Source organism: Coregonus lavaretus (assembly GCF_964263955.1).
Source record: "Coregonus lavaretus genome assembly, contig: HAP1_SCAFFOLD_351, whole genome shotgun sequence".
Lineage (NCBI taxonomy): Eukaryota > Metazoa > Chordata > Actinopteri > Salmoniformes > Salmonidae > Coregonus > Coregonus lavaretus.
Window position 1 is genome coordinate 316307 of NW_028165496.1, and position 14271 is coordinate 330577.

The window sequence follows — 14271 nt, forward strand, 5'->3', positions numbered from 1 at the left end:
CAATAAACCATCATAAAATACGTTTTTTTCCCGTGACATCGCCTAAAAATGTTATAGGATGTGTATTCATTAGGGAGAAATAGGATTTGCCCGGGGCAAATGATACAACAGGACAAATAAATGTGCTCAGAAATTACGCACTCTGTCCGCAGTAAGGAACTCGTCACCATAGAAATCGAATCTAGATTATAATTATATACGCGTCACAATGCCCAATAGCATACATTCTAATTCCTAATTCTGTGTGTATCACTCAGAGGTTAAGTTATTCACAATCACAACCAACCTACAGTATATCTATAGCAAACGCGCATTCTTCATTCAAGTCAATCAATATTTTTTATTGTTCTCAGTAAGGTAAGTAGGGGTTCCCATAATGAGAATGACCGATATTGCACGCTTTCGACATTTGAGAAAAATAACGTTACTTGGATCATATCGAATCTATTAGATATACAACCAATTTATCGACAATCTAAGATGACTTGCTTCCTCATCATAATTAAGATCTCATTAATCTCATCTGCATTTTCATTGCTTATATTGCATGGTCTTGTTCTATGTAAGGTATAATGTATATTCTTCCCATTTAGATAACTTTTTCCAGCATGAATTAATAAAAGATAGATGTACTGCTGTAGACATCTGGTGTTGGGTACTGTGCTCAGTAACCCTCGCTCTTTCTGCAGGGTTTTGGCCAACAACAATTAATAATCAATAAGGCCTCATCACTCTCCATGGAGGAGCAGTAAGTTTTTGCCATGAACCAATTCATATCACTCTCTGATTGCCACATTCTAACTGGTTAAGTCACTAATTGAAGACTCTATTGCAGAAAATGCTCAAGTGGCAATTCTGTATGCTGAAAGCCCAGGGAAGGCTCCCACTGGACCTCCCTCTGAGACCAATGAAGGCCTGGCTCCTGGCAGGGAAAAGAGTCTTCCTGGAGTAAGTGCAGTGTTCTCAGACTATTTTTAAATACGAAGTACGAAACTTTATACTTCATTTAGGTAACTTGAGTTTATCACATCAGTACACAAGGCCAAATAATAACCTGAATGTATCAAAATATATTAGATGATAGCAATAGTTTGATAGATAGTGTAGACAGACACAGTCTGATACATTTCCATATTCACATGAAGGCGTGAGGCAGAGACATGGAAGAGATGGAGGAAGGTCTCTGTAGCTGAATTGGTGAGGACTATGTAGAGCAAACAGTACACCCACTGTAAAGCACTTCAAATATCAGCAAGCTCATTTTTGTACCCAGAGAAAAACAATAGCTATCAGTTCAAATTCATAATTTTCCCCATCATTTCAATGATGGACCAGTGTCCAGTCTCACCTGGTACATCAACAGTCTTTTAATGACATATTATGTTGTTACATAGACTTGGGATGCAAAGAGGGGCCTGGAATTACAGGAAACAGAGACAGAGAGAGTTATCCTGCTCAGTGGCCAGAGAGTTCAGGATGAATTAAGGATACCAAATGTCATCGTGGACACTGCTACCGACGGAGACATCCAGCTTCTGAAAGAGGAGCGTTTGAAGTTAATCCGAAAATTCTATGATATGATTGCAGAACTACCAAAGGTAAGGAACAAGAAGCCTGTTTCGTAAGTGTCTTTCCAAGTTGGGTGTATCAGAGTTGTCTCAAACTGGACAATATTACAAATGAGCTTCTATACATTTTGACTTTAGATGTCTGTGGTATGTTTTGTGAAAAAGGACAGATATTGTTTTGTTCTTACTCTTTCATTGCTCTGCATTGTCTATTTAGTCCTATTTCGGATCCACTGAGAGCCTTCCAGAGATGTGTGGCAGAGGTCCTGAGGTGTGTAGCAGAGTGCCTGAGGTGTGCAGCAGAGGTCCTGAGGTGTGCAGAAGAGGTCCTGAAGTGTGCAGAAGCGTGCCTGAGGTGAGAAGCGGAGGTCCTGAGGTGAGGTGCAGAGGTCCTGAGGTGAGAAGCGGAGGTCCTGAGGTGAGGTGCAGAGGTCCTGAGGTGAGGTGCAGAGGTCCTGAGGTGAGCAGCAGAGGTCCTGAGGTGTGCAGCATAAGTTCACAGGTGTGCAGCACAGGTCCTGAAAAAACAGGAAATGGCCTATGCAGGGTTGTGCAGCTATCCACTGAGAACCGTCCTGAGGTGTGCAGCAGTCCTGAGGTGTGCATCAGAGTGCCTGAGGTGTTCAGTGGAGGACCCGAGGTATGCAGTGGAGTGCCTGACATGTGCAGTGGAGTGCCTGAAGTGTTCAATGGAGGTCCTGAGGTGTGCAGGGGAAGTCCTGAGGTGTTCAGTGAGGTGCCTGAGGCACCAAACGCAGTGGAAGAGGTGTCCAGTGACAAAAAGAAGACAGCGGCTGCTGAAAACCTTCTGAACACTGGAAATGGCCTCAGCAAGGTGATGCAGCTATCTACTGAGAGCTGTCCTGAGGTGAGCAGCGGAGTGACCGAGGCGTTGAACTCAGTGGCAAAGGTGTCCAGCGAAACAAAGAAGCGGAAGAAAAATGGCGTTCTGCGATTCTTCCGACGTGTGTTGAAGTTCTTCACATGCACCATCAGCCTCCCCAAAGAGGAGTGACTCAAGCACAAACACACACACACACAACTCTGGGCCACACTCTGCATCTGAATTTCTCCACCATCTCCACCTTTCCTTTGAACTGCCTATTTTTAATAATAAAAATAAAGGGGATCTGAACCCCAACAAAAAAACTGGTTTCATTAGTGTTTTTCATATAACTTGAAATTCATAATGCTTGAAATAACATTTTTATTAATTAATTATCCAGACTATTAAGCTGTTTGAGAAGTACTTATTAAGTACTTATTAATCACAGTATTACTGCATTACACACTAGTAAATATGTACGAAATCTTTTGAGACACTTTGCATATTAATGTAAATTTGTGGTTGAATGGCTCTACTGTGGGATATGTTCCTGATCAAAACCAAATCAAACTTTATTTTCAGAGCACATTTCTTACAGATTATGCATTTCAAAAGTGCTTAGCAAATAAAATAAAAGGTTAGAAAGACACAAATAGGTTTTATAAATTAGACAAATTAAAATAGTAAAACAATAACAGTGGACATGAGAGACTAATGCATTAAAATAAATGAAAATAAATAAGATATATACAACAGATAGTATGACTAAGCAGAAGCATGGCTAAAAAGGTATGTCTTAAGCTCTTCAAACTGTCTACAGTTTCTGAGGCCCTCAGATCCTCCGGCAGGCTGTTCCAAAGGCCAGGACCATAGTGGCTGAAGGCAGCCTCACCAAACGTTTTGGTTCTCACCTTTGGAACAACTAAAAGAGGATCTGAGGGACCGACCGGGCACATACAGTATCTTAAAAGCATGTCAGACATGTATTCAGGTGCAGGGCCACGTAGTACTTTAAAAATCCCATACAGCTATTTTAAAATAAATTATAAAACTACAGGCAACATTTACATTTACATTTACGTCATTTAGCAGACACTCTTATCCAGAGCGATTTACAAATTGGTGCATTCAACTTAGGATAGCGAGTGGGACAACAACTTTTTATTTTTATTTTCATGGGGTGGGTGGGGGGGGGGGGGGGGGGGTAGAAGGATTACTTTTATACTATTCTAGGTTGTTATGATGAGTTTCTCAGGTATCAAAGAATCAAGGATGCAAGGATATTCTTAGACATTCTGTGGAGATTTCATACCAAGCATTTATAGAATCACGAGCTTGTGGGTTCATCTAACAAACGGACATGGCTTTGCCCTTCGTCAGTTGAACTAACTAGACAAAGAAGACCCTCTATCTTATATAGCCTTTTGGTTCTCATTCCTTTCACATACATTTGACAAGTCTCCATGGGCACTCCCTGTCTTTGATGTTCATCACTTTTTACCCCAAGTCAGTATACTAAACATCACTTATGCTATCCTAAACATCACTAATCTACCTTGACATAATGGAATGTAGACTTCATGGCCCCAAACCACTCATTTCTTAATTCTTCCTCTGTCCTCACAACACTATGGCATGACATCATTATACCATAAAGGTCATACATATTACCACGAGGTCATACATATTGTAGATACTATTGTTTTCGTTGATAATAACCCCAATATCAAACCATCCTGTGGCCTCCACCTGCCAGTAGAAACGTCCAGTAGATAAACCCTTGGTACAATGCACAGACAGGGATCTTGTACAAATTGATGGATCAATCCATTTATTTGATTCTTCCCCTCTGGTAGCTTCGTTTCCTATGCTAACACCGTCCCCACTGTTAGCATTGTTAGCTTCGTTTCCTATGCTAGCACCATCCCCACTGTTAGCATTGTTAGCTTCGTTTCCTATGCTAGCACTACTCTGACTGTTAGCATTGTCCTCTCTCCACAACACTGTCCTCCTATCCTCAGACAGCCTCAGGTCAATGTGTGCAGAATCTGGGTCCAGGGTGAGCTCACAGGAATCTGTAGAAGACACACATGCACAATGAGGAGCCAGGGAAATAGGAAAGTTAAATGTTTTTCTGTTCAGCTGACGGTACTTTCTCATTGTTTTAAAGGAAATGTCAAACTGAAGAAACCCTGTATATCATATTACACATCAGTCAGACTCACATTTCCTCAGGCCTGGTTTGATCCTGCACTCTCCACACAAGTCCACACTGTATTGTTTTAATAGAAATAGTTCATGTCAAGAAATAATCATAATATGCAGAGGAATATTAAAGGAATATTAAAGTAACTAAATAGTGTACACATAACATATTACACTAACTTGAGTTTATCCAGTCTACAGTGTGGATCCTCCAGTCTAGCAGAGAGCAGCTTCACTCCAGAGTCTCCTGGGTGATTGTAGCTCAGGTCCAGTTCTCTCAGGTGGGAGGGGTTTGACCTCAGAGCTGAATCCAGAGAAGCACAGCATTCCTCTGTGACCAGACAACCAGACAGCCTGCAGAGAACAGTTGGAATGAGTTAGGGTGCCATACTCAATTCAAAAGGGTTTGCTTACATCAATATGTGAGCCTCTCACCCCAAAACCTGCAAGGCACAGCGAGGGTCCCCCAGTGCAGCAGAGAGTCGCTCCACTCCTGAATCCCCCAAGTCGTTGTCTCTCAGGTCCAGCTCTATCAGGGTTGAGTTTGAACACAGGACAGAGGACAGGGACTCACAGGATAACTCTGATAGATTACACTGCCTCAGTCTAAGAGATGAATGAGAGAGATAGCAGGAGAAACAGAGAGAGAGAGAGAGAGAGAGAGAGAGAGAGAGATTGAAATTTGAATTTGGTTTTATCCAAATACCTGTGCACAGAAATATAGAATGTTAAATAAAACTGTATGTATGTATACCACACTTTACATTTTTTATTTTTTTTTTATTTTTTTTTTTTTACAGCATCATCATTTCTCACCCCTGTTTCTGTATCTGACAGTGTGGATCCTCCAGTCCAGCAGAGAGCAGCTTCAGTCCCATGTCGCCCAGGGTGTTGCAGCTCAGATGCAGTTCCTCCAACTGGGAGGCTGCTAGAGCAGGGGACAAACTTCCACAGGAAGTGACCTCACAACGGACAAGTCTGGCGTGAGAGAATATGGAATTAAAAGGGGCTGTATGGATTGACACGATTCGAAACACTTGTTGTCGTAAATATCGCACCTCAGTATCTTCAGTTCACAGTGTGGACTCATAAGCCCAGTGGAGATCCCCTCCACCCCGGTGTCTGTCAGTTTGTTGTCGCTGAGGTCCAGCTCTCTCAGATGGCTGTTCTCTGACGCCAGAGCTGAAGCCACAATTTCACCGCAGCTCTCGTCGAGCCAACACCCAGGAAACCTTTGGATTACAACAAAGTGGATCATCCTTCTACACTTTGTGGACTTACATGCTTTAGTCTCTTACGGAGTGTAATCGTAGTAAACAAGTTTACAGAAGAGTCTTTTAAATTGACTTCAAACAGCTAAACACTTGGCTGACTTCCCCTGTTCCGTCCCCTAACATCCCTTAGGTGCCGTTGTTGCATTGCTAGTTGCCAGCAGAAGAAGAAGCTGTAGATCCATCCATTCATGTCACAAACGGCTTCCGTTTCTATTTTTCTTCCACTTTACTAAGAAGCTTTTTCTTGGTTTGCTCTTTTTTTTGTTTTGTTTACTAATAATTGCTCACCTTAGTGTGTGCAGCTGACTGTAAGATTGATTCAGTGCAGCAGTTAGCACCTCCAGCTCAGTTGTTGAAAACCCTTGGATATGACTGATGTCTAGTGACTCTAGTCTGTTGTTGGGACTTGCCAGCGCGTCTATGAAGGGCTTCTGGTTCTCCAGCTGGCTGTAGATTATGCTGAGTTCTCTCAGGTGTGAGCCAGGCATTTGGATAGCTGATGCCAAAATTTCAGCGCAGTCGTCTGTGAAATAGCAGGCCACTAGCCTTAAGAGGGGAAAACAAAGGGCTTATAAAGGACATTAAAAAAAAGTGTAAATTATACTAATAGTCGTAAGTGACTACGGGAATCTACCAATCTTAGGAAAGTAAATGGAGGCAGGTAGCTTAGTGGGTAAGAGCGTTGTGCCAGTAACCGAAAGGTCGCTGGTTCTATTCCCCGAGCCGACTAGGTGAAAAATCTATCTGTACCCTTAAGCAAGGCACTTAACCCTAATTGCTCCTGTAAGTCGCTCTGGATAAGAGCGTCTGCTAAATGACGTAAATGTAAATTCACTATCATCTGAACTTACATAGCCTTCCTGCAGTATCTAACTATTGGGAGGAGTCTGCTACGGCCCTGAATTGACGTGTTGTATTTTCTCGTGTCAAATTCATCGAGCACCTCCTCTGACATCAACAGCATGTACGCCAGCACTGAGCAGGTGTCAGCTCAATCTTGGAGAGACTTTGGGAGGTCAGGAACTTTAGAATTTCATTCACCAGGGAGTTGTCCTTCAGCTCAATCAAACAGTAGAGGAGATTGATACACCTCTCTGAGGAAACAAACCATTCAGTCGATAACTTGACCTTGATGTATTGGATGGTATTCTGGATACTCTCTTTGTCTCCCTCTGTCTGGAGCTGTAGGCATTTCAAGAGGATCTGATTGGACTCCAGTGAGATGCCCAGAAGGAAGCGGAGGAAGAGGTCCAGGTGGCCGTTCTTGTTGTGGAACGCTTTATCCACTGCACACCTGTGTAAGTCATGCAATGTATCCAGCTTTCCGAAATATAGTGAAACCCATGGTGAAATACATGGCAAACCATTGGCATGACAATGGGAAACATAGAGTGCTGCGAAGAACTCCTGAATGCTGAGATGCACAAAGCTATACAACTTCACTCTAAACATTGGGTCCTCCTCTCTGAAGATCTCTGTGCACATCCCTGAGCCCAAAAAGGCTTCATTGATATCAATTTCACACTCTCTCAAATCTTCTTCAGAAAACACCAGATTGCTCTTTAACAGGTTATGGGAGGCTAGTTTTCCAAGTTTCAAAATGATCTATACGTCAGACTCTGACAGTTTCCGAAGGTCTGTTTCATTTTTCCCATGCTTCTTGTTCTCCAGGTTTGTCAGAGTGAGTAGGAAACAAATGTACATCTCAGTCAGAGTTTTAGGGACTTCTTCAGAACAGGATCCTCTCAACATGTTCCCAAGAACCATGGCAGTAATCCAACAGAAGACCGGAATGTGGCACATGATGAAGAGACTCCTCGATGTCTTTATGTGTGAGATGATTTTGCTGGACAGGTTCTCATCATCACTGAATCTCTTCTTGAAGTATTCTTCTTTCAGTGGGTCGTTGAATCCCCGAACTTCTGTTACACGGTCAAAACAGTCGGAGGGTATCTTATCAACTGCTGCTGGTCGGGAGGTTATCCAGAGGAGAGCAGAAGGAAGCAGATTCCCCTTGATGAGGTTTGTCAGCAGCACGTCCACTGATGTTGTCTTGGTTACATTAGACAACCTCTTGTTGTTATGGAAATCCAGTGGAAGTTGGCTTTCATCCAGACCATCCAAGATGAACACGACTTTGCAGTCGACCACCTTCTTTGTGTCTTCCATATCTGAAAGTTCAGGGTGGAAGTCACTCAGCAGCTCCAACAGACTGTACTGGTCGTCTTTGTTTCGATTCAAATCCCTGAATGGAAGGGTGAAGACGAAATCTACATCCTGATTGGCTCGTCCTTCTGCCCAGTCAAGGATGAACTTCTGCACCGAGACTGATTTTCCGATGCCAGCGATACCCTTCGTCAGCAGAGTTCTGACGGATGCCTCTTGTTGGAATATGGATTTGAAGACGTCATTGCAGTTGATTGCATGGTCTTGAAATGCTTTGGTCCGAGCCGTATCGTCCATCTTCAAAACCTCGTGCTCTCTGTTCTCCCCTTCACTCTCTGTGATGTAGAGCTCTGGGTAGATCTTGTTGAGCAACGTTGGATCTCCACGTTTTGCAATGCCCTCAAAGATGTTCCCAGACTTCTTCCTCATGTTGGACTTGAGGTTGTTTTTCACTCCTCTCAGGCCTACTTCTAATCAGGAGAACAGGAGAGATATTGAGTAGTTTGTTAGTCCCAGTTTGCCGTTCTAGTGTCTGTAATATGTCACTTTTCACACAAAGTTAGTTTTCTATAGTTCTAATCAGAGTTTGATTATTTGTTACATTGTATTTTTTTTCCATTTGGTCTGGTTGTGTTCACATTGCCAAATGTCAAAGGAATGAAATTGCCTAAACGAAACCATGTGTTCTTCATGCAGGTTGACTCATCATGGGTTGTTTGGTACAGTACTTAACCTACACCCAATGTAGACGGTGCTAAATAGCCTAATAATGAGAAGATTTGCAAGGTCAATTCATGATGTTTGCATATTCACTTTAAATAGGATCAAGTTTACGTCACTGCTGTGTTTTAAATGGCGCAAAACGCAGACGAAAATTCAACTATAATGGGGATTCACATTTTGTCTTATTTTAGTAGAGCTGTATCTGTTCATCTCAAATAAGTACAGAGGTTTGGTTCACTGAAAATCATTTTTGAGAATGTGCACATTTCTGTGTGACTCACCAATAGCTGGATGACTTGTCTCTGGAGAGAGACAGGAAACAGTCAAGCTCTTAATAAAAAAAAAAGAAATACCCTCTATTATCTTCGTAAATATCTTTATGATCTTCGGTCGTAAAATAATAAACGGAGAAATAAAGTTTCTCACCAGCGCCATGTGAACTCATAGTGATATTAATGTTAACTGGATCCCTCACCATTGCAGCCAACAAGCTGGAGTGCAGCGACATTAGAACATGAAGAGTTGGGTTGACAACATTAACGGAGGCTCATATAATTGAAAAGAGACTTAATCTAAAGACACTCACCACACTCAGCCTAAGTTTTCGTTGTCTGATGAAAGTGTTCTTTGTCTCTGATTAAATGTTCACTTCCCTCATGACCTCATTTGTAGGCAGGTTTTAATGTCTATGCTTTCTTGCAACACCTGCCAATGCCAACTCATAAATTGTAGTGTCGCAATATCAAAGGTCAAATGCGATAATATAGCCTTGGCACCCCCTTTTAAGGTTAATAATTAATTTGGAGTTACTGAAGGCTTAGCAACACCAGTCAATATACAAGCCATAGACTGTTCACTCTGCTACCGTCCGGCAAACTGTAGCGGAGCATCGGCTCTATGAGCCTGTCCGACAGCTTCTACCCCCAAGCCAGAAGACTGCTAAATAGCCAGAAGACTGCTAAATAGTTAATTAAATGGTTACCCACTGACCCTATCTTGCATTGACTCTATGCACACTCACTATATATACACACTACATACACTCTCATTAGACTATATATACACACTATATACACACTCACTAGACTATATATACACACACTTGACTATATATACATACTATATATACACACTATATACACACTATATACACACTCACTAGACTATATATACACACTATATACAGTGGGGGAAAAAAGTATTTAGTCAGCCACCAATTGTGCAAGTTCTCCCACTTAAAAAGATGAGAGAGGCCTGTAATTTTCATCATAGGTACACGTCAACTATGACAGACAAATTGAGATTTTTTTTCTCCAGAAAATCACATTGTAGGATTTTTTATGAATTTTTTTGCAAATTATGGTGGAAAATAAGTATTTGGTCAATAACAAACGTTTCTCAATACAGTGGGGAAAAAAAGTATTTAGTCAGCCACCAATTGTGCAAGTTCTCCCACTTAAAAAGATGAGAGAGGCCTGTAATTTTCATCATAGGTACACGTCAACTATGACAGACAAAATGAGGAAAAAAAATCCAGAAAATCACATTGTAGGATTTTTTATGAATTTATTGGCATATGATGGTGGAAAATAAGTATTTGGTCAATAACAAAAGTTTCTCAATACTTTGTTATATACCCTTTGTTGGCAATGACACAGGTCAAACGTTTTCTGTAAGTCTTCACAAGGTTTTCACACACTGTTGCTGGTATTTTGTCCCATTCCTCCATGCAGATCTCCTCTAGAGCAGTGATGTTTTGGGGCTGTCGCTGGGCAACACAGACTTTCAACTCCCTCCAAAGATTTTCTATGGGGTTGAGATCTGGAGACTGGCTAGGCCACTCCAGGACCTTGAAATGCTTCTTACGAAGCCATTCCTTCGTTGCCCGGGCGGTGTGTTTGGGATCATTGTCATGCTGAAAGACCCAGCCACGTTTCATCTTCAATGCCCTTGCTGATGGAAGGAGGGTTTCACTCAAAATCTCACGATACATGGCCCCATTCATTCTTTCCTTTACACGGATCAGTCGTCCTGGTCCCTTTGCAGAAAAACAGCCCCAAAGCATGATGTTTCCACCCCCATGCTTCACAGTAGGTATGGTGTTCTTTGGATGCAACTCAGCATTCTTTGTCCTCCAAACATGACGAGTTGAGTTTTTACCAAAAAGTTATATTTTGGTTTCATCTGACCATATGACATTCTCCCAATCCTCTTCTGGATCATCCAAATGCACTTCAGACGGGCCTGGACATGTACTGGCTTAAGCAGGGGGACACGTCTCGCACTGCAGGATTTGAGTCCCTGGCGGCGTAGTGTGTTACTGATGGTTGGCTTTGTTACTTTGGTCCCAGCTCTCTGCAGGTCATTCACTAGGTCCCCCCGTGTGGTTCTGGGATTTTTGCTCACCGTTCTTGTGATCATTTTGACCCCACGGGGTGAGATCTTGCGTGGAGCCCCAGATCGAGGGAGATTATCAGTGGTCTTGTATGTCTTCCATTTCCTAATAATTGCTCCCACAGTTGATTTCTTCAAACCAAGCTGCTTACCTATTGCAGATTCAGTCTTCCCAGCCTGGTGCAGGTCTACAATTTTGTTTTTGGTGTCCTTTGACAGCTCTTTGGTCTTGGCCATTGTGAAGTTTGGAGTGTGACTGTTTGAGGTTGTGGACAGGTGTATTTTTTTCTGATAACAAGTTCAAACAGGTGCCATTAATACAGGTAACGAGTGGAGGACAGAGAATCCTCTGAAAGAAGAAGTTACAGGTCTGTGAGAGCCAGAAATCTTGCTTGTTTGTAGGTGACCAAATACTTATTTTCCACCATAATTTGCAAATAAATTCATTAAAAATCCTACAATGGGATTTTCTGGATTTTTTTTCCTCAATTTGTCTGTCATAGTTGACGTGTACCTATGATGAAAATTACAGGCCTCTCTCATCTTTTTAAGTGGGAGAACTTGCACAATTGGTGGCTGACTAAACACTTTTTTTCCCCACTGTACTTTGTTATATACATACTCACTAGACTATATATACACACTATATACACACACTGACTAGACTATATACACACTCACTTGACTATATGCACACTATATACACACACACTTGACTATATATACACACTATATACACACTCACTAGACTATATATACACTCACTAGACTATATATACACACTATATACACACTGACTGGACTATACTGTGTATGCAGACTATATACACACTCACTCACACACTACACTGACACAAAACCCACACACATTCACATAAACCAGAGGAGGATAGGGGAGGAGGAGGAGGATAGGGGAGGAGGAGGAGGAGGAGGGAAGGGGAGGAGGACAGAGGAGGAGGAGGATAGGGGAGGAGGAGGATAGGGGAATAGGAGGAGGAGGATAGGGGAGGAAGAGGAGGATAGGGTAGGAGGAGGAGGAGGAAAACACTCCAGGCCATTCTTGAACGTCTTCAACTAGATGCTAGATAGAAAGTATAACGGAGCTTTATATTTTATATATATATTATATAGATTTTATATTTTCAAATAAATGCCCTTTTTTCCGTCCCTCAAATTGATTTTGATGAGACAAATCGAACAACTTTTATTTTTATCTGAGACAAAGTTTGCCCACCCCTGCTCTAAAGTATCATCCACCCCTCCTCCCTCGCTCTTCCCTCTATCACTCTCCCTTTCTCCCCTCCTCCCTCCCTCGCTCTTCCCTCTATCACTCTCCCTTTCTCCCCCTCCTCCCTCCCACGCTCTTCCCTCTATCACTCTCCCTTTCTCCCCCTCCCACGCTCTTTCCTCTATCACTCTCCCTTTCTCCCCCTCCTCCCTCCCTCGCTCTTCCCTCTATCACTCTCCCTTTCTCCCCCTCCTCCCTCCCTCGCTCTTCCCTCTATCACTCTCCCTTTCTCCCCCTCCTCCCTCCCACGCTCTTTCCTCTATCACTCTCCCTTTCTCCCCCTCCTCCCTCCCTCGCTCTTCCCTCTATCAATCTCCCTTTCTCCCCCTCCTCCCTCCCACGCTCTTCCCTCTATCACTCTCCCTTTCTCCCCCCCTCGCTCTTCCCTCTATCACTCTCCCTTTCTCCCCCCTCCTCCCTCCCACGCTCTTCCCTCTATCACTCTCCCTTTCTCCCCCTCCTCCCTCCCATGCTCTTCCCTCTATCACTCTCCCTTTCTCCCCCTCCTCCCTCCCACACTCTTTCCTCTCTCACTCTCCCTTTCTCCCCCTCCTCCCTCCCTCGCTCTTCCCTCTATCACTCTCCCTTTCTCCCCTCCTCCCTCCCTCGCTCTTCCCTCTATCACTCTCCCTTTCTCCCCCTCCTCCCTCCCACGCTCTTCCCTCTATCACTCTCCCTTTCTCCCCCTCCCACGCTCTTTCCTCTATCACTCTCCCTTTCTCCCCCTCCTCCCTCCCTCGCTCTTCCCTCTATCACTCTCCCTTTCTCCCCCTCCTCCCTCCCTCGCTCTTCCCTCTATCACTCTCCCTTTCTCCCCCTCCTCCCTCCCTTGCTCTTTCCTCTATCACTCTCCCTTTCTCCCCCTCCTCCCTCTTTCACTCTCCCTTTCTCCCCCTCCTCCCTCCCTTGCTCTCTCTCTTTCCTCTATCACTCTGTAGTATCACCCCCCCCCCCCCCCCCTTTTACACAAATTAATCATTAAAAACATATTAATAATCAAACATAACTATAACAACAACAATAATACAATAATAAAAATATAAACAAACAACTTCCAAAGACCATTTCCACCCAAAGCTGAATGATGTGTGAATGGTAAATATTTATTACGTTTATTACCTAACATTTTCTAATCAAAACATCATTGTCCTCTCTCTAAGTGAAGGTGTATTTGTGATGAGACAGGTGGATGTCATCTCTCTGAGTGAAGGTGTATTTGTGATGAGACAGGTGGATGTCACCTGCCGAGTGGCGCAGTGGTCTAGTGTGCCACTAGAGATCCTGGTTCGAATCCAGGCTCTGTCGTAGCCGGCTGCAACCGGGAGACCCATGGGGCGGCGCACAATTGGCCCAGCGTCGTCCAGGGTAGGGGAGGGAATGGCCGGCAGGGGATGTAGCTCAGTTGGTAGAGCATGGCGTTTGCAACGCCAGGGTTGTGGGTTCGATAAAATAATGTATGTGCTAACTGTAAGTCGCTCTGGATAAGAGCGTCTGCTAAATGACTAAAATGTAAATGTCATCTCTCTGAGTGAAGGTGTATTTGTGATGAGACAGGTGGATGTCATCTCTCTGAGTGAAGGTGTATTTGTGATGAGACAGGTTGATGTCATCACTGAGTGATGATGTGTTTGATGAGACAGGTGGATGTCATCTTCATCACTTGATATCAGACAGAGACATGTGTGACTATACCATTTCGATTTCCCACCTGGATATCAATAAAGTTCAATTAAAATCTCCCCCCAAAAAACAGACTAAATCTATTTACAGAAATAAAATTAAATTAAAAATGTGTCTGTCAGTTACTCTGGTGATGGCTGCTTTCAT

General features: G+C 43.2%; 1 long non-coding RNA gene across 1 annotated transcript; it reads right to left on the bottom strand.

The window, feature by feature from the left end:
• Positions 1-4032: 4032 nt before the first annotated feature.
• On the bottom strand, positions 4033-4913 carry LOC311115786. Its single transcript, XR_014611311.1, has 3 exons — positions 4780-4913; positions 4620-4666; positions 4033-4469 (listed from the first exon to the last, which is right to left on the bottom strand). It is a non-coding gene; the product is annotated as an uncharacterized lncRNA (long non-coding RNA).
• Between the last annotated feature and the right edge of the window lie 9358 nt (positions 4914-14271).